Source organism: Pelobates fuscus, chromosome 3 (assembly GCF_036172605.1).
Source record: "Pelobates fuscus isolate aPelFus1 chromosome 3, aPelFus1.pri, whole genome shotgun sequence".
NCBI lineage: Eukaryota > Metazoa > Chordata > Amphibia > Anura > Pelobatidae > Pelobates > Pelobates fuscus.
Genome location: NC_086319.1, coordinates 395,155,176 through 395,177,695, shown reverse-complemented (window position 1 = coordinate 395,177,695; position 22,520 = coordinate 395,155,176). Strand labels below are relative to the sequence as shown.

The following is a 22,520-nucleotide window of genomic DNA, read 5'->3' as shown; positions in this document are numbered from 1 at the left end:
TCAGGAATCCTGCAGAATGTCAATTTTACCTACTGTGATCAGCAGGACTTTTCCAGTTTTGGCCATCAACATAATGAAATAATCCAAGTACGGGATATATAGATAATATATGCTAAGCATGCTAAGAATGGGGCGTGTGCCTTGCGCTTTTTATCCAACTCTGGTATGACAAGAGTGCTGTGCTTATTCTTCTCCAAAGCAAAAGGAGCATGACCCCGACGTGATTTGAACACGCAACCTTCTGATCTGGAGTCAGACGCGCTACCGTTGCGCCACGAGGTCTCACTGTGCAGGTGGGAGTGGTCGTCAATGGAGTTGCCAACAAAGGTAGGTTATTTCCCCCAACCGACATAAAATTAGATAGATTCTGACATATTAAATATTCAGCCTAAAGAGGAAAGAAAATAAGTACTTTTCTTTTCAGCACAATACCACTGTAATTGAAGGCAAAGCCAAACAGAAAGGCACCAGCTAGCCAGTTTCTGTGTTTGCGGCAATGTGAAGCCATACCGGTTTAATTACATTACAATGGAACATGCAAATGCTGGGGTGAATCGTGCATGGTGTGGAATTCTCCACGTGACTTACTCTTTGCTAGCTTTATATTTAGGACAATTTGTGGCCTCTTTCAAGTGAGAAGAAAGATGTTAAATTCTCTTCCTAAAGAAGGTGTTTTATGGCATTCAGTAGATGTATTTGAGGATGGCCTCGATGTTCTTGTGGCAAAGCTGGAAACTATGCCACTATAGTATCTAAAGTGGGTATTGTGACACAGCTTGTTGATCCAAGGAGAAATCGGAAATGCAAATATGGAGTTCTAAAGGAATCCTGCTTCCCAATTTGGGGCACAATTGAAAATGACTTCAGGTCTTTCATTTTTTTTCCTTTCTCCTTCATTTGGAACAACAAGGGGAAGAAGGGTGAGTGAATGGTTGAACCTGAGTCTTCTTTTCATCCTGAATTACTTTTGTAACTTTCTGTGATACTGTTCCATGTTTAAAGATCAAAGGAGTATGAAACAAGTGCATTTCCAAGCCTACGTAAGTTGCACCTTGTGGCAAATAAGGAAGCGGTATTCAAACGGCGTGATGCGTTTATGAAAGAAAAAAGGAGCTTGATGGCAGCGGTGGGATTCGAACCCACGCCCCCAAAGAGACTGGAGCCTTAATCCAGCACCTTAGACCGCTCGGCCACGCTACCTGCGCATGTTTCCGGCGGCTGTGTACTCACAACACGCACGCCATTTGGCAGCGTTCTGATCATTTCATTTTCTTTCTTGTCAAAAGGTTGCAAGTCCCGACAATATCTTTCCACACTCATGTGGCACTGCTGGCGGCATAGGTCATTTAGAGCGCCTTCACCTCTAAAGGACGGCAAAAATACAAGAAAACTAGATCAATTCTAAAATATTACACATCCCCCTCTATTTATTCTCACACAGAACAAATATTATCATAATATATATAAATATATATATATATATATATATATATATCAAAAGAGTTTGAAGCGCAAGTTCCTTGTGTTACATTCAGGTGAAAGCTGCTAGCGTGTCAAATGACCAACAACAGGTGCAAACACAAGATAACAATTCACCACCAGCATAGGGAAAGTGCTGTGCCCAGTATTCAGCATTCAAATGCTGCCTCTAGGAAATCAATTCATGAACCTGTTTTGACTGGGAGTAAAGCAAAAAAAAAAGGAGGAACCCTTAAAATGACACGCTAAATTAACAAGAGGACTCTATTTTTGGGTCCCGACCCCCAGGTTAAAAACCACAGAATTAATTTGAAACATTCAGGAATCCTGCAGCATGTCAATTTTACCTACTGTAGATCAGCAGGAGTTTTCCAGTTTTGGCCATCAACATAATGAAATAATCCAAGTACGGGATATATAGATAATATATGCTAAGCATGCTAAGAATGGGGCGTGTGCCTTGCGCTTTTTATCCAACTCTGGTATGACAAGAGATCTGTGCTTATTCTTCTCCAAAGCAAAAACAGCATGACCCCGACGTGATTTGAACACGCAACCTTCTGATCTGGAGTCAGACGCGCTACCGTTGCACCACAAGGTCTCACTGTGCAGGTGGGAGTGGTCGTCAACAGAGTAGCCAACAAAGGTAGGTTATTTCCCCCAACCGACATAAAATTAGATAGATTCTGACATATTAAATATTCAGCCTAAAGAGGAAAGAAAATAAGTACTTTTCTTTTCAGCACAATACCACTGTAATTGAAGGCAAAGCCAAACAGAAAGGCACCAGCTAGCCAGTTTCTGTGTTTGCGGCAATGTGAAGCCATACCGGTTTAATTACATTACAATGGAACATGCAAATGCTGGGGTGAATCGTGCATGGTGTGGAATTCTCCACGTGACTTACTCTTTGCTAGCTTTATATTTAGGACAATTTGTGGCCTCTTTCAAGTGAGAAGAAAGATGTTAAATTCTCTTCCTAAAGAAGGTGTTTTATGGCATTCAGTAGATGTATTTGAGGATGGCCTCGATGTTCTTGTGGCAAAGCTGGAAACTATGCCACTATAGTATCTAAAGTGGGTATTGTGACACAGCTTGTTGATCCAAGGAGAAATCGGAAATGCAAATATGGAGTTCTAAAGGAATCCTGCTTCCCAATTTGGGGCACAATTGAAAATGACTTCAGGTCTTTCATTTTTTTCATTTCATTTCCTTTCTCCTTCATTTGGAACAACAAGGGGAAGAAGGGTGAGTGAATGGTTGAACCTGAGTCTTCTTTTCATCCTGAATTACTTTTGTAACTTTCTGTGATACTGTTCCATGTTTAAAGATCAAAGGAGTATGAAACAAGTGCATTTCCAAGCCTACGTAAGTTGCACCTTGTGGCAAATAAGGAAGCGGTATTCAAACGGCATGATGCGTTTATGGAAGAAAAAACGAGCTTGATGGCAGCGGTGGGATTCGAACCCACGCCCCCGAAGAGACTGGAGCCTTAATCCAGCACCTTAGACCGCTCGGCCACGCTACCTGCGCATGTTTCCGGCGGCTGTGTACTCGCAACACGCACGCCATTTGGCAGCGTTCTGATCATTTCATTTTCTTTCTTGTCAAAAGGTTGCAAGTCCCGACAATATCTTTCCACACTCATGTGGCACTGCTGGCGGCATAGGTCATTTAGAGCGCCTTCACCTCTAAAGGACGGCAAAAATACAAGAAAACTAGATCAATTCTAAAATATTACACATCCCCCTCTATTTATTCTCACACAGAACAAATATTATACTAATATATATATATATATATATATATATATATATCAAAAGAGTTTGAAGCGCAAGTTCCTCGTGTTACATTCAGGTGAAAGCTGCTAGCGTGTCAAATGACCACCAACAGGTGCAAACACAAGATAACAATTCACCACCAGCATAGGGAAAGTGCTGTGCCCAGTATTCAGCATTCAAATGCTGCCTCTAGGAAATCAATTCATGAACCTGTTTTGACTGGGAGTAAAGCAAAAAAAAAAGGAGGAACCCTTAAAATGACACGCTAAATTAACAAGAGGACTCTATTTTTGGGTCCCGACCCCCAGGTTAAAAACCACAGAATTCATTTGAAACATTCAGGAATCCTGCAGCATGTCAATTTTACCTACTGTAGATCAGCAGGACTTTTCCAGTTTTGGCCATCAACATAATGAAATAATCCAAGTACGGGATATATAGATAATATATGCTAAGCATGCTAAGAATGGGGCGTGTGCCTTGCGCTTTTTATCCAACTCTGGTATGACAAGAGATCTGTGCTTATTCTTCTCCAAAGCAAAAGCAGCATGACCCCGACGTGATTTGAACACGCAACCTTCTGATCTGGAGTCAGACGCGCCACCATTGCGCCACGAGGTCTCACTGTGCAGGTGGGAGTGGTCGTCAACAGAGTAGCCAACAAAGGTAGGTTATTTCCCCCAACCGACATAAAATTAGATAGATTCTGTCATATTAAATATTCAGCCTAAAGAGGAAAGAAAATAAGTACTTTTCTTTTCAGCACAATACCACTGTAATTGAAGGCAAAGCCAAACAGAAAGGCACCAGCTAGCCAGTTTCTGTGTTTGCGGCAGTGTGAAGCCATACCGGTTTAATTACATTACAATGGAACATGCAAATGCTGGGGTGAATCGTGCATGGTGTGGAATTCTCCACGTGACTTACTCTTTGCTAGCTTTATATTTAGGACAATTTGTGGCCTCTTTCAAGTGAGAAGAAAGATGTTAAATTCTCTTCCTAAAGAAGGTGTTTTATGGCATTCAGTAGATGTATTTGAGGATGGCCTCGATGTTCTTGTGGCAAAGCTGGAAACTATGCCACTATAGTATCTAAAGTGGGTATTGTGACACAGCTTGTTGGTCCAAGGAGAAATCGGAAATGCAAATATGGAGTTCTAAAGGAATCCTGCTTCCCAATTTGGGGCACAATTGAAAATGACTTCAGGTCTTTCATTTTTTTTTCCTTTCTCCTTCATTTGGAACAACAAGGGGAAGAAGGGTGGGTGAATGGTTGAACCTGAGTCTTCTTTTCATCCTGAATTACTTTTGTAACTTTCTGTGATACTGTTCCATGTTTAAAGATCAAAGGAGTATGAAACATGTGCATTTCCAAGCCTACGTAAGTTGCACCTTGTGGCAAATAAGGAAGCGGTATTCAAACGGCGTGATGCGTTTATGGAAGAAAAAAGGAGCTTGATGGCAGCGGTGGGATTCGAACCCACGCCCCCGAAGAGACTGGAGCCTTAATCCAGCGCCAGGAGCTTGATGGCAGCGGTGGGATTCGAACCCACGCCCCCGAAGAGACTGGAGCCTTAATCCAGCGCCTTAGACCGCTCGGCCACGCTACCTGCACATGTTCCCGGCGGCTGTGTACTCACAACACGCACGCCATTTGGCAGCGTTCTGATCATTTCATTTTCTTTCTTGTCAAAAGGTTGCAAGTCCCGACAATATCTTTCCACACTCATGTGGCACTGCTGGCGGCATAGGTCATTTAGAGCGCCTTCACCTCTAAAGGACGGCAAAAATACAAGAAAACTAGATCAATTCTAAAATATTACACATCCCCCTCTATTTATTCTCACACAGAACAAATATTATCCTAATATATATAAATATATATATATATATATATATATATATATATATCAAAAGAGTTTGAAGCGCAAGTTCCTCGTGTTACATTCACGTGAAAGCTGCTAGCGTGTCAAATGACCACCAACAGGTGCAAACACAAGATAACAATTCACCACCAGCATAGGGAAAGTGCTGTGCCCAGTATTCAGCATTCAAATGCTGCCTCTAGGAAATCAATTCATGAACCTGTTTTGACTGGGAGTAAAGCAAAAAAAAAAGGAGGAACCCTTAAAATGACACGCTAAATTAACAAGAAGACTCTATTTTTGGGTCCCGACCCCCAGGTTAAAAACCACAGAATTCATTTGAAACATTCAGGAATCCTGCAGCATGTCAATTTTACCTACTGTAGATCAGCAGGAGTTTTCCAGTTTTGGCCATCAACATAATGAAATAATCCAAGTACGGGATATATAGATAATATATGCTAAGCATGCTAAGAATGGGGCGTGTGCCTTGCGCTTTTTATCCAACTCTGGTATGACAAGAGATCTGTGCTTATTCTTCTCCAAAGCAAAAGCAGCATGACCCCGACGTTATTTGAACACGCAAACTTCTGATCTGGAGTCAGACGCGCTACCGTTGCGCCACGATGCCTCACTGTGCCGGTGGGAGTGGTCGTCAACAGAGTAGCCAACAAAGGTAGGTTATTTCCCCCAACCGACATAAAATTAGATAGATTCTGACATATTAAATATTCAGCCTAAAGAGGAAAAAAAATAAGTACTTTTCTTTTCAGCACAATACCACTGTAATTGAAGGCAAAGCCAAACAGAAAGGCACCAGCTAGCCAGTTTCTGTGTTTGCGGCAATGTGAAGCCATACCGGTTTAATTACATTACAATGGAACATGCAAATGCTGGGGTGAATCGTGCATGGTCTGGAATTCTCCACGTGACTTACTCTTTGCTAGCTTTATATTTAGGACAATTTGTGGCCTCTTTCAAGTGAGAAGAAAGATGTTAAATTCTCTTCCTAAAGAAGGTGTTTTATGGCATTCAGTAGATGTATTTGAGGATGGCCTCGATGTTCTTGTGGCAAAGCTGGAAACTATGCCACTATAGTATCTAAAGTGGGTATTGTGACACAGCTTGTTGATCCAATGAGAAATCGGAAATGCAAATATGGAGTTCTAAAGGAATCCTGCTTCCCAATTTGGGGCACAATTGAAAATGACTTCAGGTCTTTCATTTTTTTTCCTTTTTCCTTCATTTGGAACAACAAGGGGAAGAAGGGTGGGTGAATGGTTGAACCTGAGTCTTCTTTTCATCCTGAATTACTTTTGTAACTTTCTGTGATACTGTTCCATGTTTAAAGATCAAAGGAGTATGAAACAAGTGCATTTCCAAGCCTACGTAAGTTGCACCTTGTGGCAAATAAGGAAGCGGTATTCAAACGGCGTGATGCGTTTATGGAAGAAAAAAGGAGCTTGATGGCAGCGGTGGGATTCGAACCCACGCCCCCGAAGAGACTGGAGCCTTAATCCAGCGCCTTAGACTGCTCGGCCACGCTACCTGCGCATGTTTCCGGCGGCTGTGTACTCACAACACGCACGCCATTTGGCAGCGTTCTGATCATTTCATTTTCTTTCTTGTCAAAAGGTTGCAAGTCCCGACAATATCTTTCCACACTCATGTGGCACTGCTGGCGGCATAGGTCATTTAGAGCGCCTTCACCTCTACAGGACGGCAAAAATACAAGAAAACTAGATCAATTCTAAAATATTACACATCCCCCTCTATTTATTCTCACACAGAACAAATATTATTCTAATATATATAAATATATATATATATATATATATATCAAAAGAGTTTGAAGCGCAAGTTCCTCGTGTTACATTCAGGTGAAAGCTGCTAGCGTGTCAAATGACCACCAACAGGTGCAAACACAAGATAACAATTCACCACCAGCATAGGGAAAGTGCTGTGCCCAGTATTCAGCATTCAAATGCTGCCTCTAGGAAATAAATTCATGAACCTGTTTTGACTGGGAGTAAAGCAAAAAAAAAAGGAGGAACCCTTAAAATGACACGCTAAATTAACAAGAGGACTCTATTTTTGGGTCCCGACCCCCAGGTTAAAAACCACAGAATTCATTTGAAACATTCAGGAATCCTGCAGCATGTCAATTTTACCTACTGTAGATCAGCAGGACTTTTCCAGTTTTGGCCATCAACATAATGAAATAATCCAAGTACGGGATTTATAGATAATATATGCTAAGCATGCTAAAAATGGGGCGTGTGCCTTGCGCTTTTTATCCAACTCTAGTATGACAAGAGATCTGTGCTTATTCTTCTCCAAAGCAAAAGCTGCATGACACCGACGTGATTTGAACACGCAACCTTCTGATCTGGAGTCAGACGCGCTACCGTTGCGCCACTTGGTCTCACTGTGCAGGTGGGAGTGGTCGTCAACAGAGTAGCCAACAAAGGTAGGTTATTTCCCCCAACTGACATAAAATTAGATAGATTCTGACATATTAAATATTCAGCCTAAAGAGGAAAGAAAATAAGTACTTTTCTTTTCAGCACAATACCACTGTAATTGAAGGCAAAGCCAAACAGAAAGGCACCAGCTAGCCAGTTTCTGTGTTTGCGGCAATGTGAAGCCATACCGGTTTAATTACATTACAATGGAACATGCAAATGCTGGGGTGAATCGTGCATGGTGTGGAATTCTCCACGTGACTTACTCTTTGCTAGCTTTATATTTAGGACAATTTGTGGCCTCTTTCAAGTGAGAAGAAAGATGTTAAATTCTCTTCCTAAAGAAGGTGTTTTATGGCATTCAGTAGATGTATTTGAGGATGGCCTCGATGTTCTTGTGGCAAAGCTGGAAACTATGCCACTATAGTATCTAAAGTGGGTATTGTGACACAGCTTGTTGATCCAAGGAGAAATCGGAAATGCAAATATGGAGTTCTAAAGGAATCCTGCTTCCCAATTTGGGGCATAATTGAAAATGACTTCAGGTCTTTCATTTTTTTTCCTTTCTCCTTCATTTGGAACAACAAGGGGAAGAAGGGTGAGTGAATGGTTGAACCTGAGTCTTCTTTTCATCCTGAATTACTTTTGTAACTTTCTGTGATACTGTTCCATGTTTAAAGATCAAAGGAGTATGAAACAAGTGCATTTCCAAGCCTACGTAAGTTGCACCTTGTGGCAAATAAGGAAGCGGTATTCAAACGGCGTGATGCGTTTATGGAAGAAAAAAGGAGCTTGATGGCAGCAGTGGGATTCGAACCCACGCCCCCAAAGAGACTGGAGCCTTAATCCAGCACCTTAGACCGCTCGGCCACGCTACCTGCGCATGTTTCCGGCGGCTGTGTACTCACAACACGCACGCCATTTGGCAGCGTTCTGATCATTTCATTTTCTTTCTTGTCAAAAGGTTGCAAGTCCTGACAATATCTTTCCACACTCATGTGGCACTGCTGGCGGCATAGGTCATTTAGAGCGCCTTCACCTCTAAAGGACGGCAAAAATACAAGTAAACTAGATCAATTCTAAAATATTACACATCCCCCTCTATTTATTCTCACACAGAACAAATATTATTCTAATATATATAAATATATTAATCCAGCGCCTTAGACCGCTCGGCCACGCTACCTGCGCATGTTTCCGGCGGCTGTGTACTCACAACACGCACGCCATTTGGCAGCGTTCTGATCATTTCATTTTCTTTCTTGTCAAAAGGTTGCAAGTCCCGACAATATCTTTCCACACTCATGTGGCACTGCTGGCGGCATAGGTCATTTAGAGCGCCTTCACCTCTACAGGACGGCAAAAATACAAGAAAACTAGATCAATTCTAAAATATTACACATCCCCCTCTATTTATTCTCACACAGAACAAATATTATCCTAATATATATAAATATATATATATATATATCAAAAGAGTTTGAAGCGCAAGTTCCTCGTGTTACGTTCAGGTGAAAGCTGCTAGCGTGTCAAATGACCACCAACAGGTGCAAACACAAGATAACAATTCACCACCAGCATAGGGAAAGTGCTGTGCCCAGTATTCAGCATTCAAATGCTGCCTCTAGGAAATCAATTCATGAACCTGTTTTGACTGGGAGTAAAGCAAAAAAAAAAAGGAGGAACCCTTAAAATGACACGCTAAATTAACAAGAGGACTCTATTTTTGGGTCCCGACCCCCAGGTTAAAAACCACAGAATTCATTTGAAACAGTCAGGAATCCTGCAGCATGTCAATTTTACCTACTGTGATCAGCAGGACTTTTCCAGTTTTGGCCATCAACATAATGAAATAATCCAAGTACGGGATATATAGATAATATATGCTAAGCATGCTAAGAATGGGGCGTGTGCCTTGCGCTTTTTATCCAACTCTGGTATGACAAGAGAGCTGTGCTTATTTTTCTCCAAAGCAAAAGCAGCATGACCCCGACGTGATTTGAACACGCAACCTTCTGATCTGGAGTCAGACGCGCTACCGTTGCGCCACGAGGTCTCACTGTGCAGGTGGGAGTGGTAGTCAACGGAGTTGCCAACAAAGGTAGGTTATTTCCCCCAACCGACATAAAATTAGATAGATTCTGACATATTAAATATTCAGCCTAAAGAGGAAAGAAAATAAGTACTTTTCTTTTCAGCACAATACCACTGTAATTGAAGGCAAAGCCAAACAGAAAGGCACCAGCTAGCCAGTTTCTGTGTTTGCGGCAATGTGAAGCCATACCGGTTTAATTACATTACAATGGAACATGCAAATGCTGGGGTGAATCGTGCATGGTGTGGAATTCTCCACGTGACTTACTCTTTGCTAGCTTTATATTTAGGACAATTTGTGGCCTCTTTCAAGTGAGAAGAAAGATGTTAAATTCTCTTCCTAAAGAAGGTGTTTTATGGCATTCAGTAGATGTATTTGAGGATGGCCTCGATGTTCTTGTGGCAAAGCTGGAAACTATGCCACTATAGTATCTAAAGTGGGTATTGTGACACAGCTTGTTGATCCAAGGAGAAATCGGAAATGCAAATATGGAGTTCTAAAGGAATCCTGCTTCCCAATTTGGGGCACAATTGAAAATGACTTCAGGTCTTTCATTTTTTTTCCTTTCTCCTTCATTTGGAACAACAAGGGGAAGAAGGGTGGGTGAATGGTTGAACCTGAGTCTTCTTTTCATCCTGAATTACTTTTGTAACTTTCTGTGAAACTGTTCCATGTTTAAATATCAAAGGAGTATGAAACAAGTGCATTTCCAAGCCTACGTAAGTTGCACCTTGTGGCAAATAAGGAAGCGGTATTCAAACGGCGTGATGCGTTTATGAAAGAAAAAAGGAGCTTGATGGCAGCGGTGGGATTCGAACCCACGCCCCCAAAGAGACTGGAGCCTTAATCCAGCACCTTAGACCGCTCGGCCACGCTACCTGCGCATGTTTCCGGCGGCTGTGTACTCACAACACGCACGCCATTTGGCAGCGTTCTGATCATTTCATTTTCTTTCTTGTCAAAAGGTTGCAAGTCCCGACAATATCTTTCCACACTCATGTGGCACTGCTGGCGGCATAGGTCATTTAGAGCGCCTTCACCTCTACAGGACGGCAAAAATACAAGAAAACTAGATCAATTCTAAAATATTACACATCCCCCTCTATTTATTCTCACACAGAACAAATATTATCCTAATATATAAAAAAAAATATATATATATATATATATATATATATATATATATCAAAAGAGTTTGAAGCGCAAGTTCCTCGTGTTACGTTCAGGTGAAAGCTGCTAGCGTGTCAAATGACCACCAACAGGTGCAAACACAAGATAACAATTCACCACCAGCATAGGGAAAGTGCTGTGCCCAGTATTCAGCATTCAAATGCTGCCTCTAGGAAATCAATTCATGAACCTGTTTTGACTGGGAGTAAAGCAAAAAAAAAAAGGAGGAACCCTTAAAATGACACGCTAAATTAACAAGAGGACTCTATTTTTGGGTCCCGACCCCCAGGTTAAAAACCACAGAATTCATTTGAAACAGTCAGGAATCCTGCAGAATGTCAATTTTACCTACTGTGATCAGCAGGACTTTTCCAGTTTTGGCCATCAACATAATGAAATAATCCAAGTACGGGATATATAGATAATATATGCTAAGCATGCTAAGAATGGGGCGTGTGCCTTGCGCTTTTTATCCAACTCTGGTATGACAAGAGAGCTGTGCTTATTCTTCTCCAAAGCAAAAGCAGCATGACCCCGACGTGATTTGAACACGCAACCTTCTGATCTGGAGTCAGACGCGCTACCGTTGCGCCACGAGGTCTCACTGTGCAGGTGGGAGTGGTCGTCAACGGAGTTGCCAACAAAGGTAGGTTATTTCCCCCAAACGACATAAAATTAGATAGATTCTGACATATTAAATATTCAGCCTAAAGAGGAAAGAAAATAAGTACTTTTCTTTTCAGCACAATACCACTGTAATTGAAGGCAAAGCCAAACAGAAAGGCACCAGCTAGCCAGTTTCTGTGTTTGCGGCAATGTGAAGCCATACCGGTTTAATTACATTACAATGGAACATGCAAATGCTGGGGTGAATCGTGCATGGTGTGGAATTCTCCACGTGACTTACTCTTTGCTAGCTTTATATTTAGGACAATTTGTGGCCTCTTTCAAGTGAGAAGAAAGATGTTAAATTCTCTTCCTAAAGAAGGTGTTTTATGGCATTCAGTAGATGTATTTGAGGATGGCCTCGATGTTCTTATGGCAAAGCTGGAAACTATGCCACTATAGTATCTAAAGTGGGTATTGTGACACAGCTTGTTGATCCAAGGAGAAATCGGAAATGCAAATATGGAGTTCTAAAGGAATCCTGCTTCCCAATTTGGGGCACAATTGAAAATGACTTCAGGTCTTTCATTTTTTTCCCTTTCTCCTTCATTTGGAACAACAAGGGGAATAAAAGTGAGTGAATGGTTGAACCTGAGTCTTCTTTTCATCCTGAATTACTTTTGTAACTTTCTGTGATACTGTTCCATGTTTAAAGATCAAAGGAGTATGAAACAAGTGCATTTCCAAGCCTACGTAAGTTGCACCTTGTGGCAAATAAGGAAGTGGTATTCAAACGGCGTGATGCGTTTATGGAAGAAAAAAAGAGCTTGATGGCAGCGGTGGGATTCGAACCCACGCCCCCAAAGAGACTGGAGCCTTAATCCAGCACCTTAGACCGCTCGGCCACGCTACCTGCGCATGTTTCCGGCGGCTGTGTACTCACTACACGCACGCCATTTGGCAGCGTTCTGATCATTTCATTTTCTTTCTTGTCAAAAGGTTGCAAGTCCCGACAATATCTTTCCACACTCATGTGGCACTGCTGGCGGCATAGGTCATTTAGAGCGCCTTCACCTCTAAAGGATGGCAAAAATACAAGAAAACTAGATCAATTCTAAAATATTACACATCCCCCTCTATTTATTCTCACACAGAACAAATATTATCCTAATATATATATATATATATATCAAAAGAGTTTGAAGCGCAAGTTCCTCGTGTTACATTCAGGTGAAAGCTGCTAGCGTGTCAAATGACCACCAACAGGTGCAAACACAAGATAACAATTCACCACCAGCATAGGGAAAGTGCTGTGCCCAGTATTCAGCATTCAAATGCTGCCTCTAGGAAATCAATTCATGAACCTGTTTTGACTGGGAGTAAAGCAAAAAAAAAAGGAGGAACCCTTAAAATGACACGCTAAATTAACAAGAGGACTCTATTTTTGGGTCCCGACCCCCAGGTTAAAAACCACAGAATTCATTTGAAACATTCAGGAATCCTGCAGCATGTCAATTTGACCTACTGTAGATCAGCAGGAGTTTTCCAGTTTTGGCCATCAACATAATGAAATAATCCAAGTACGGGATATATAGATAATATATGCTAAGCATGCTAAGAATGGGGTGTGTGCCTTGCGCTTTTTATCCAACTCTGGTATGACAAGAGATCTGTGCTTATTCTTCTCCAAAGCAAAAGCAGCATGACCCCGACGTGATTTGAACACGCAACCTTCTGATCTGGAGTCAGACGCGCTACCGTTGCGCCACGAGGTCTCACCGTGCAGGTGGGAGTGGTCGTCAACAGAGTAGCCAACAAAGGTAGGTTATTTACCCCAACCGACATAAAATTAGATAGATTCTGACATATTAAATATTCAGCCTAAAGAGGAAAGAAAATAAGTACTTTTCTTTTCAGCACAATACCACTGTAATTGAAGGCAAAGCCAAACAGAAAGGCACCAGCTAGCCAGTTTCTGTGTTTGCGGCAATGTGAAGCCATACCGGTTTAATTACATTACAATGGAACATGCAAATGCTGGGGTGAATCGTGCATGGTGTGGAATTCTCCACGTGACTTACTCTTTGCTAGCTTTATATTTAGGACAATTTGTGGCCTCTTTCAAGTGAGAAGAAAGATGTTAAATTCTCTTCCTAAAGAAGGTGTTTTATGGCATTCAGTAGATGTATTTGAGGATGGCCTCGATGTTCTTGTGGCAAAGCTGGAAACTATGCCACTATAGTATCTAAAGTGGGTATTGTGACACAGCTTGTTGATCCAAGGAGAAATCGGAAATGCAAATATGGAGTTCTAAAGGAATCCTGCTTCCCAATTTGGGGCACAATTGAAAATGACTTCAGGTCTTTCATTTTTTTTCCTTTCTCCTTCATTTGGAACAACAAGGGGAATAAGGGTGGGTGAATGGTTGAACCTGAGTCTTCTTTTCATCCTGAATTACTTTTGTAACTTTCTGTGATACTGTTCCATGTTTAAAGATCAAAGGAGTATGAAACAAGTGCATTTCCAAGCCTACGTAAGTTGCACCTTGTGGCAAATAAGGAAGCGGTATTCAAACGGCGTGATGCGTTTATGGAAGAAAAAAGGAGCTTGATGGCAGCGGTGGGATTCTAACCCACGCCCCCGAAGAGACTGGAGCCTTAATCCAGCGCCAGGAGCTTGATGGCAGCGGTGGGATTCGAACCCACGCCCCCGAAGAGACTGGAGCCTTAATCCAGCGCCTTAGACCGCTCGGCCACGATACCTGCGCATGTTTCCGGCGGCTGTGTACTCACAACACGCACGCCATTTGGCAGCGTTCTGATCATTTCATTTTCTTTCTTGTCAAAAGGTTGCAAGTCCCGACAATATCTTTCCACACTCATGTGGCACTGCTGGCGGCATAGGTCATTTAGAGCGCCTTCACCTCTAAAGGACGGCAAAAATACAAGAAAACTAGATCAATTCTAAAATATTACACATCCCCCTCTATTTATTCTCACACAGAACAAATATTATCCTAATATATATAAATATATATATATATATATATATATATATATATCAAAAGAGTTTGAAGCGCAAGTTCCTCGTGTTACATTCAGGTGAAAGCTGCTAGCGTGTCAAATGACCACCAACAGGTGCAAACACAAGATAACAATTCACCACCAGCATAGGGAAAGTGCTGTGCCCAGTATTCAGCATTCAAATGCTGCCTCTAGGAAATCAATTCATGAACCTGTTTTGACTGGGAGTAAAGCAAAAAAAAAAGGAGGAACCCTTAAAATGACACGCTAAATTAACAAGAGGACTCTATTTTTGGGTCCCGACCCCCAGGTTAAAAACCACAGAATTCATTTGAAACATTCAGGAATCCTGCAGCATGTCAATTTTACCTACTGTAGATCAGCAGGACTTTTCCAGTTTTGGCCATCAACATAATGAAATAATCCAAGTACGGGATATATAGATAATATATGCTAAGCATGCTAAGAATGGGGCGTGTGCCTTGCGCTTTTTATCCAACTCTGGTATGACAAGAGATCTGTGCTTATTCTTCTCCAAAGCAAAAGCAGCATGACCCCGACGTGATTTGAACACGCAACCTTCTGATCTGGAGTCAGACGCGCCACCGTTGCGCCACGAGGTCTCACTGTGCAGGTGGGAGTGGTCGTCAACAGAGTAGCCAACAAAGGTAGGTTATTTCCCCCAACCGACATAAAATTAGATAGATTCTGTCATATTAAATATTCAGCCTAAAGAGGAAAGAAAATAAGTACTTTTCTTTTCAGCACAATACCACTGTAATTGAAGGCAAAGCCAAACAGAAAGGCACCAGCTAGCCAGTTTCTGTGTTTGCGGCAATGTGAAGCCATACCGATTTTAATTACATTACAATGGAACATGCAAATGCTGGGGTGAATCGTGCATGGTGTGGAATTCTCCACGTGACTTACTCTTTGCTAGCTTTATATTTAGGACAATTTGTGGCCTCTTTCAAGTGAGAAGAAAGAAGGTGTTTTATGGCATTCAGTAGATGTATTTGAGGATGGCCTCGATGTTCTTGTGGCAAAGCTGGAAACTATGCCACTATAGTATCTAAAGTGGGTATTGTGACACAGCTTGTTGATCCAAGGAGAAATCGGAAATGCAAATATGGAGTTCTAAAGGAATCCTGCTTCCCAATTTGGGGCACAATTGAAAATGACTTCAGGTCTTTCATTTTTTTCATTTCATTTCCTTTCTCCTTCATTTGGAACAACAAGGGGAAGAAGGGTGAGTGAATGGTTGAACCTGAGTCTTCTTTTCATCCTGAATTACTTTTGTAACTTTCTGTGATACTGTTCCATGTTTAAAGATCAAAGGAGTATGAAACAAGTGCATTTCCAAGCCTACGTAAGTTGCACCTTGTGGCAAATAAGGAAGCGGTATTCAAACGGCGTGATGCGTTTATGGAAGAAAAAAGGAGCTTGATGGCAGCGGTGGGATTCGAACCCACGCCCCCAAAGAGACTGGAGCCTTAATCCAGCACCTTAGACCGCTCGGCCACGCTACCTGCGCATGTTTCCGGCGGCTGTGTACTCACAACACGCACGCCATTTGGCAGCGTTCTGATCATTTCATTTTCTTTCTTGTCAAAAGGTTGCAAGTCCCGACAATATCTTTCCACACTCATGTGGCACTGCTGGCGGCATAGGTCATTTAGAGCGCCTTCACCTCTAAAGGACGGCAAAAATACAAGAAAACTAGATCAATTCTAAAATATTACACATCCCCCTCTATTTATTCTCACACAGAACAAATATTATCCTAATATATATAAATATATATATATATATATATATATATATATATCAAAAGAGTTTGAAGCGCAAGTTCCTCGTGTTACATTCAGGTGAAAGCTGCTAGCGTGTCAAATGACCACCAACAGGTGCAAACACAAGATAACAATTCACCACCAGCATAGGGAAAGTGCTGTGCCCAGTATTCAGCATTCAAATGCTGCCTCTAGGAAATCAATTCATGAACCTGTTTTGACTGGGAGTAAAGCAAAAAAAAAAGGAGGAACCCTTAAAATGACACGCTAAATTAACAAGAGGACTCTATTTTTGGGTCCCGACCCCCAGGTTAAAAACCACAGAATTCATTTGAAACATTCAGGAATCCTGCAGCATGTCAATTTTACCTACTGTAGATCAGCAGGACTTTTCCAGTTTTGGCCATCAACATAATGAAATAATCCAAGTACGGGATATATAGATAATATATGCTAAGCATGCTAAGAATGGGGCGTGTGCCTTGCGCTTTTTATCCAACTCTGGTATGACAAGAGATCTGTGCTTATTCTTCTCCAAAGCAAAAGCAGCATGACCCCGACGTGATTTGAACACGCAACCTTCTGATCTGGAGTCAGACGCGCTACCGTTGCGCCACGAGGTCTCACTGTGCAGGTGGGAGTGGTCGTCAACAGAGTAGCCAACAAAGGTAGGTTATTTCCCCCAACCGACATAAAATTAGATAGATTCTGACATATTAAATATTCAGCCTAAAGAGGAAAGAAAATAAGTACTTTTCTTTTCAGCACAATACCACTGTAATTGAAGGCAAAGCCAAACAGAAAGGCACCAGCTAGCCAGTTTCTGTGTTTGCGGCAATGTGAAGCCATACCGGTTTAATTACATTACAATGGAACATGCAAATGCTGGGGTGAATCGTGCATGGTGTGGAATTCTCCACGTGACTTACTCTTTGCTAGCTTTATATTTAGGACAATTTGTGGCCTCTTTCAAGTGAGAAGAAAGATGTTAAATTCTCTTCCTAAAGAAGGTGTTTTATGGCATTCAGTAGATGTATTTGAGGATGGCCTCGATGTTCTTGTGGCAAAGCTGGAAACTATGCCACTATAGTATCTAAAGTGGGTATTGTGACACAGCTTGTTGATCCAAGGAGAAATCGGAAATGCAAATATGGAGTTCTAAAGGAATCCTGCTTCCCAATTTGGGGCACAATTGAAAATGACTTCAGGTCTTTCATTTTTTTTCCTTTCTCCTTCATTTGGAACAACAAGGGGAAGAAGGGTGGGTGAATGGTTGAACCTGAGTCTTCTTTTCATCCTGAATTACTTTTGTAACTTTCTGTGATACTGTTCCATGTTTAAAGATCAAAGGAGTATGAAACATGTGCATTTCCAAGCCTACGTAAGTTGCACCTTGTGGCAAATAAGGAAGCGGTATTCAAACGGCGTGATGCGTTTATGGAAGAAAAAAGGAGCTTGATGGCAGCGGTGGGATTCGAACCCATGCCCCCGTAGAGACTGGAGCCTTAATCCAGCGCCTTAGACCGCTCGGCCACGCTACCTGCGCATGTTTCCGGCGGCTGTGTACTCACAACACGCACGCCATTTGGCAGCGTTCTGATCATTTCATTTTCTTTCTTGTCAAAAGGTTGCAAGTCCCGACAATATCTTTCCACACTCATGTGGCACTGCTGGCGGCATAGGTCATTTAGAGCGCCTTCACCTCTAAAGGACGGCAAAAATACAAGAAAACTAGATCAATTCTAAAATATTACACATCCCCCTCTATTTATTCTCACACAGAACAAATATTATCCTAATATATATAAATATATATATATATATATATATATATATATATATCAAAAGAGTTTGAAGCGCAAGTTCCTCGTGTTACATTCAGGTGAAAGCTGCTAGCGTGTCAAATGACCACCAACAGGTGCAAACACAAGATAACAATTCACCACCAGCATAGGGAAAGTGCTGTGCCCAGTATTCAGCATTCAAATGCTGCCTCTAGGAAATCAATTCATGAACCTGTTTTGACTGGGAGTAAAGCAAAAAAAAAAGGAGGAACCCTTAAAATGACACGCTAAATTAACAAGAGGACTCTATTTTTGGGTCCCGACCCCCAGGTTAAAAACCACAGAATTCATTTGAAACATTCAGGAATCCTGCAGCATGTCAATTTTACCTACTGTAGATCAGCAGGACTTTTCCAGTTTTGGCCATCAACATAATGAAATAATCCAAGTACGGGATATATAGATAATATATGCTAAGCATGCTAAGAATGGGGCGTGTGCCTTGCGCTTTTTATCCAACTCTGGTATGACAAGAGATCTGTGCTTATTCTTCTCCAAAGCAAAAGCAGCATGACCCCGACGTGATTTGAACACGCAACCTTCTGATCTGGAGTCAGACGCGCTACCGTTGCACCACGAGGCCTCACTGTGCCGGTGGGAGTGATCGTCAACAGAGTAGCCAACAAAGGTAGGTTATTTCCCCCAAACCGACATAAAATTAGATAGATTCTGTCATATTAAATATTCAGCCTAAAGAGGAAAGAAAATAAGTACTTTTCTTTTCAGCACAATACCACTGTAATTGAAGGCAAAGCCAAACAGAAAGGCACCAGCTAGCCAGTTTCTGTGTTTGCGGCAATGTGAAGCCATACCGATTTTAATTACATTACAATGGAACATGCAAATGCTGGGGTGAATCGTGCATGGTGTGGAAATCTCCACGTGACTTACTCTTTGCTAGCTTTATATTTAGGACAATTTGTGGCCTCTTTCAAGTGAGAAGAAAGAAGGTGTTTTATGGCATTCAGTAGATGTATTTGAGGATGGCCTCGATGTTCTTGTGGCAAAGCTGGAAACTATGCCACTATAGTATCTAAAGTGGGTATTGTGACACAGCTTGTTGATCCAAGGAGAAATCGGAAATGCAAATATGGAGTTCTAAAGGAATCCTGCTTCCCAATTTGGGGCACAATTGAAAATGACTTCAGGTCTTTCATTTTTTTCATTTCATTTCCTTTCTCCTTCATTTGGAACAACAAGGGGAAGAAGGGTGAGTGAATGGTTGAACCTGAGTCTTCTTTTCATCCTGAATTACTTTTGTAACTTTCTGTGATACTGTTCCATGTTTAAAGATCAAAGGAGTATGAAACAAGTGCATTTCCAAGCCTACGTAAGTTGCACCTTGTGGCAAATAAGGAAGCGGTATTCAAACGGCGTGATGCGTTTATGGAAGAAAAAAGGAGCTTGATGGCAGCGGTGGGATTCGAACCCACGCCCCCAAAGAGACTGGAGCCTTAATCCAGCACCTTAGACCGCTCGGCCACGCTACCTGCGCATGTTTCCGGCGGCTGTGTACTCACAACACGCACGCCATTTGGCAGCGTTCTGATCATTTCATTTTCTTTCTTGTCAAAAGGTTGCAAGTCCCGACAATATCTTTCCACACTCATGTGGCACTGCTGGCGGCATAGGTCATTTAGAGCGCCTTCACCTCTAAAGGACGGCAAAAATACAAGAAAACTAGATCAATTCTAAAATATTACACATCCCCCTCTATTTATTCTCACACAGAACAAATATTATCCTAATATATATAAATATATATATATATATATATATATATATATATCAAAAGAGTTTGAAGCGCAAGTTCCTCGTGTTACATTCAGGTGAAAGCTGCTAGCGTGTCAAATGACCACCAACAGGTGCAAACACAAGATAACAATTCACCACCAGCATAGGGAAAGTGCTGTGCCCAGTATTCAGCATTCAAATGCTGCCTCTAGGAAATCAATTCATGAACCTGTTTTGACTGGGAGTAAAGCAAAAAAAAAAGGAGGAACCCTTAAAATGACACGCTAAATTAACAAGAGGACTCTATTTTTGGGTCCCGACCCCCAGGTTAAAAACCACAGAATTCATTTGAAACATTCAGGAATCCTGCAGCATGTCAATTTTACCTACTGTAGATCAGCAGGACTTTTCCAGTTTTGGCCATCAACATAATGAAATAATCCAAGTACGGGATATATAGATAATATATGCTAAGCATGCTAAGAATGGGGCGTGTGCCTTGCGCTTTTTATCCAACTCTGATATGACAAGAGATCTGTGCTTATTCTTCTCCAAAGCAAAAGCAGCATGACCCCGACGTGATTTGAACACGCAACCTTCTGATCTGGAGTCAGACGCGCTACCGTTGCGCCACGAGGTCTCACTGTGCAGGTGGGAGTGGTCGTCAACAGAGTAGCCAACAAAGGTAGGTTATTTCCCCCAACCGACATAAAATTAGATAGATTCTGACATATTAAATATTCAGCCTAAAGAGGAAAGAAAATAAGTACTTTTCTTTTCAGCACAATACCACTGTAATTGAAGGCAAAGCCAAACAGAAAGGCACCAGCTAGCCAGTTTCTGTGTTTGCGGCAATGTGAAGCCATACCGGTTTAATTACATTACAATGGAACATGCAAATGCTGGGGTGAATCGTGCATGGTGTGGAATTCTCCACGTGACTTACTCTTTGCTAGCTTTATATTTAGGACAATTTGTGGCCTCTTTCAAGTGAGAAGAAAGATGTTAAATTCTCTTCCTAAAGAAGGTGTTTTATGGCATTCAGTAGATGTATTTGAGGATGGCCTCGATGTTCTTGTGGCAAAGCTGGAAACTATGCCACTATAGTATCTAAAGTGGGTATTGTGACACAGCTTGTTGATCCAAGGAGAAATCGGAAATGCAAATATGGAGTTCTAAAGGAATCCTGCTTCCCAATTTGGGGCACAATTGAAAATGACTTCAGGTCTTTCATTTTTTTTCCTTTCTCCTTCATTTGGAACAACAAGGGGAAGAAGGGTGGGTGAATGGTTGAACCTGAGTCTTCTTTTCATCCTGAATTACTTTTGTAACTTTCTGTGATACTGTTCCATGTTTAAAGATCAAAGGAGTATGAAACATGTGCATTTCCAAGCCTACGTAAGTTGCACCTTGTGGCAAATAAGGAAGCGGTATTCAAACGGCGTGATGCGTTTATGGAAGAAAAAAGGAGCTTGATGGCAGCGGTGGGATTCTAACCCACGCCCCCGAAGAGACTGGAGCCTTAATCCAGCGCCAGGAGCTTGATGGCAGCGGTGGGATTCGAACCCATGCCCCCGAAGAGACTGGAGCCTTAATCCAGCGCCTTAGACCGCTCGGCCACGCTACCTGCGCATGTTTCCGGCGGCTGTGTACTCACAACACGCACGCCATTTGGCAGCGTTCTGATCATTTCATTTTCTTTCTTGTCAAAAGGTTGCAAGTCCCGACAATATCTTTCCACACTCATGTGGCACTGCTGGCGGCATAGGTCATTTAGAGCGCCTTCACCTCTAAAGGACGGCAAAAATACAAGAAAACTAGATCAATTCTAAAATATTACACATCCCCCTCTATTTATTCTCACACAGAACAAATATTATCCTAATATATATAAATATATATATATATATATATATATATATATATCAAAAGAGTTTGAAGCGCAAGTTCCTCGTGTTACATTCAGGTGAAAGCTGCTAGCGTGTCAAATGACCACCAACAGGTGCAAACACAAGATAACAATTCACCACCAGCATAGGGAAAGTGCTGTGCCCAGTATTCAGCATTCAAATGCTGCCTCTAGGAAATCAATTCATGAACCTGTTTTGACTGGGAGTAAAGCAAAAAAAAAAGGAGGAACCCTTAAAATGACACGCTAAATTAACAAGAGGACTCTATTTTTGGGTCCCGACCCCCAGGTTAAAAACCACAGAATTCATTTGAAACATTCAGGAATCCTGCAGCATGTCAATTTTACCTACTATAGATCAGCAGGACTTTTCCAGTTTTGGCCATCAACATAATGAAATAATCCAAGTACGGGATATATAGATAATATATGCTAAGCATGCTAAGAATGGGGCGTGTGCCTTGCGCTTTTTATCCAACTCTGGTATGACAAGAGATCTGTGCTTATTCTTCTCCAAAGCAAAAGCAGCATGACCCCGACGTGATTTGAACACGCAACCTTCTGATCTGGAGTCAGACGCGCTACCGTTGCACCACGAGGCCTCACTGTGCCGGTGGGAGTGATCGTCAACAGAGTAGCCAACAAAGGTAGGTTATTTCCCCCAAACCGACATAAAATTAGATAGATTCTGTCATATTAAATATTCAGCCTAAAGAGGAAAGAAAATAAGTACTTTTCTTTTCAGCACAATACCACTGTA

General features: G+C 41.7%; 17 non-coding genes across 17 annotated transcripts; all 17 read right to left on the bottom strand.

Annotated features, from left to right (window-relative positions):
• Positions 1-210: 210 nt before the first annotated feature.
• TRNAW-CCA (transfer RNA tryptophan (anticodon CCA)) lies at positions 211-282 on the bottom strand. Its single transcript has one exon. It is a non-coding gene; the product is annotated as a tRNA-Trp (tRNA).
• Positions 283-1,118: 836 nt separating this feature from the next.
• On the bottom strand, positions 1,119-1,200 carry TRNAL-AAG (transfer RNA leucine (anticodon AAG)). The gene has a single exon. It is a non-coding gene; the product is annotated as a tRNA-Leu (tRNA).
• Positions 1,201-2,008: 808 nt separating this feature from the next.
• On the bottom strand, positions 2,009-2,080 carry TRNAW-CCA (transfer RNA tryptophan (anticodon CCA)). Its single transcript has one exon. It is a non-coding gene; the product is annotated as a tRNA-Trp (tRNA).
• An 845-nt stretch (positions 2,081-2,925) lies between these two features.
• On the bottom strand, positions 2,926-3,007 carry TRNAL-AAG (transfer RNA leucine (anticodon AAG)). The gene has a single exon. It is a non-coding gene; the product is annotated as a tRNA-Leu (tRNA).
• An 802-nt stretch (positions 3,008-3,809) lies between these two features.
• Positions 3,810-3,881, bottom strand: TRNAW-CCA (transfer RNA tryptophan (anticodon CCA)). The gene has a single exon. It is a non-coding gene; the product is annotated as a tRNA-Trp (tRNA).
• A 906-nt stretch (positions 3,882-4,787) lies between these two features.
• On the bottom strand, positions 4,788-4,869 carry TRNAL-AAG (transfer RNA leucine (anticodon AAG)). The gene has a single exon. It is a non-coding gene; the product is annotated as a tRNA-Leu (tRNA).
• Positions 4,870-9,573: 4,704 nt separating this feature from the next.
• TRNAW-CCA (transfer RNA tryptophan (anticodon CCA)) lies at positions 9,574-9,645 on the bottom strand. Its single transcript has one exon. It is a non-coding gene; the product is annotated as a tRNA-Trp (tRNA).
• Positions 9,646-10,481: 836 nt separating this feature from the next.
• On the bottom strand, positions 10,482-10,563 carry TRNAL-AAG (transfer RNA leucine (anticodon AAG)). Its single transcript has one exon. It is a non-coding gene; the product is annotated as a tRNA-Leu (tRNA).
• An 820-nt stretch (positions 10,564-11,383) lies between these two features.
• Positions 11,384-11,455, bottom strand: TRNAW-CCA (transfer RNA tryptophan (anticodon CCA)). Its single transcript has one exon. It is a non-coding gene; the product is annotated as a tRNA-Trp (tRNA).
• Positions 11,456-12,291: 836 nt separating this feature from the next.
• On the bottom strand, positions 12,292-12,373 carry TRNAL-AAG (transfer RNA leucine (anticodon AAG)). Its single transcript has one exon. It is a non-coding gene; the product is annotated as a tRNA-Leu (tRNA).
• Positions 12,374-13,163: 790 nt separating this feature from the next.
• On the bottom strand, positions 13,164-13,235 carry TRNAW-CCA (transfer RNA tryptophan (anticodon CCA)). The gene has a single exon. It is a non-coding gene; the product is annotated as a tRNA-Trp (tRNA).
• A 2,695-nt stretch (positions 13,236-15,930) lies between these two features.
• On the bottom strand, positions 15,931-16,012 carry TRNAL-AAG (transfer RNA leucine (anticodon AAG)). The gene has a single exon. It is a non-coding gene; the product is annotated as a tRNA-Leu (tRNA).
• An 812-nt stretch (positions 16,013-16,824) lies between these two features.
• TRNAW-CCA (transfer RNA tryptophan (anticodon CCA)) lies at positions 16,825-16,896 on the bottom strand. Its single transcript has one exon. It is a non-coding gene; the product is annotated as a tRNA-Trp (tRNA).
• A 1,732-nt stretch (positions 16,897-18,628) lies between these two features.
• Positions 18,629-18,700, bottom strand: TRNAW-CCA (transfer RNA tryptophan (anticodon CCA)). Its single transcript has one exon. It is a non-coding gene; the product is annotated as a tRNA-Trp (tRNA).
• Positions 18,701-19,525: 825 nt separating this feature from the next.
• TRNAL-AAG (transfer RNA leucine (anticodon AAG)) lies at positions 19,526-19,607 on the bottom strand. The gene has a single exon. It is a non-coding gene; the product is annotated as a tRNA-Leu (tRNA).
• An 812-nt stretch (positions 19,608-20,419) lies between these two features.
• Positions 20,420-20,491, bottom strand: TRNAW-CCA (transfer RNA tryptophan (anticodon CCA)). The gene has a single exon. It is a non-coding gene; the product is annotated as a tRNA-Trp (tRNA).
• A 1,799-nt stretch (positions 20,492-22,290) lies between these two features.
• Positions 22,291-22,362, bottom strand: TRNAW-CCA (transfer RNA tryptophan (anticodon CCA)). Its single transcript has one exon. It is a non-coding gene; the product is annotated as a tRNA-Trp (tRNA).
• Between the last annotated feature and the right edge of the window lie 158 nt (positions 22,363-22,520).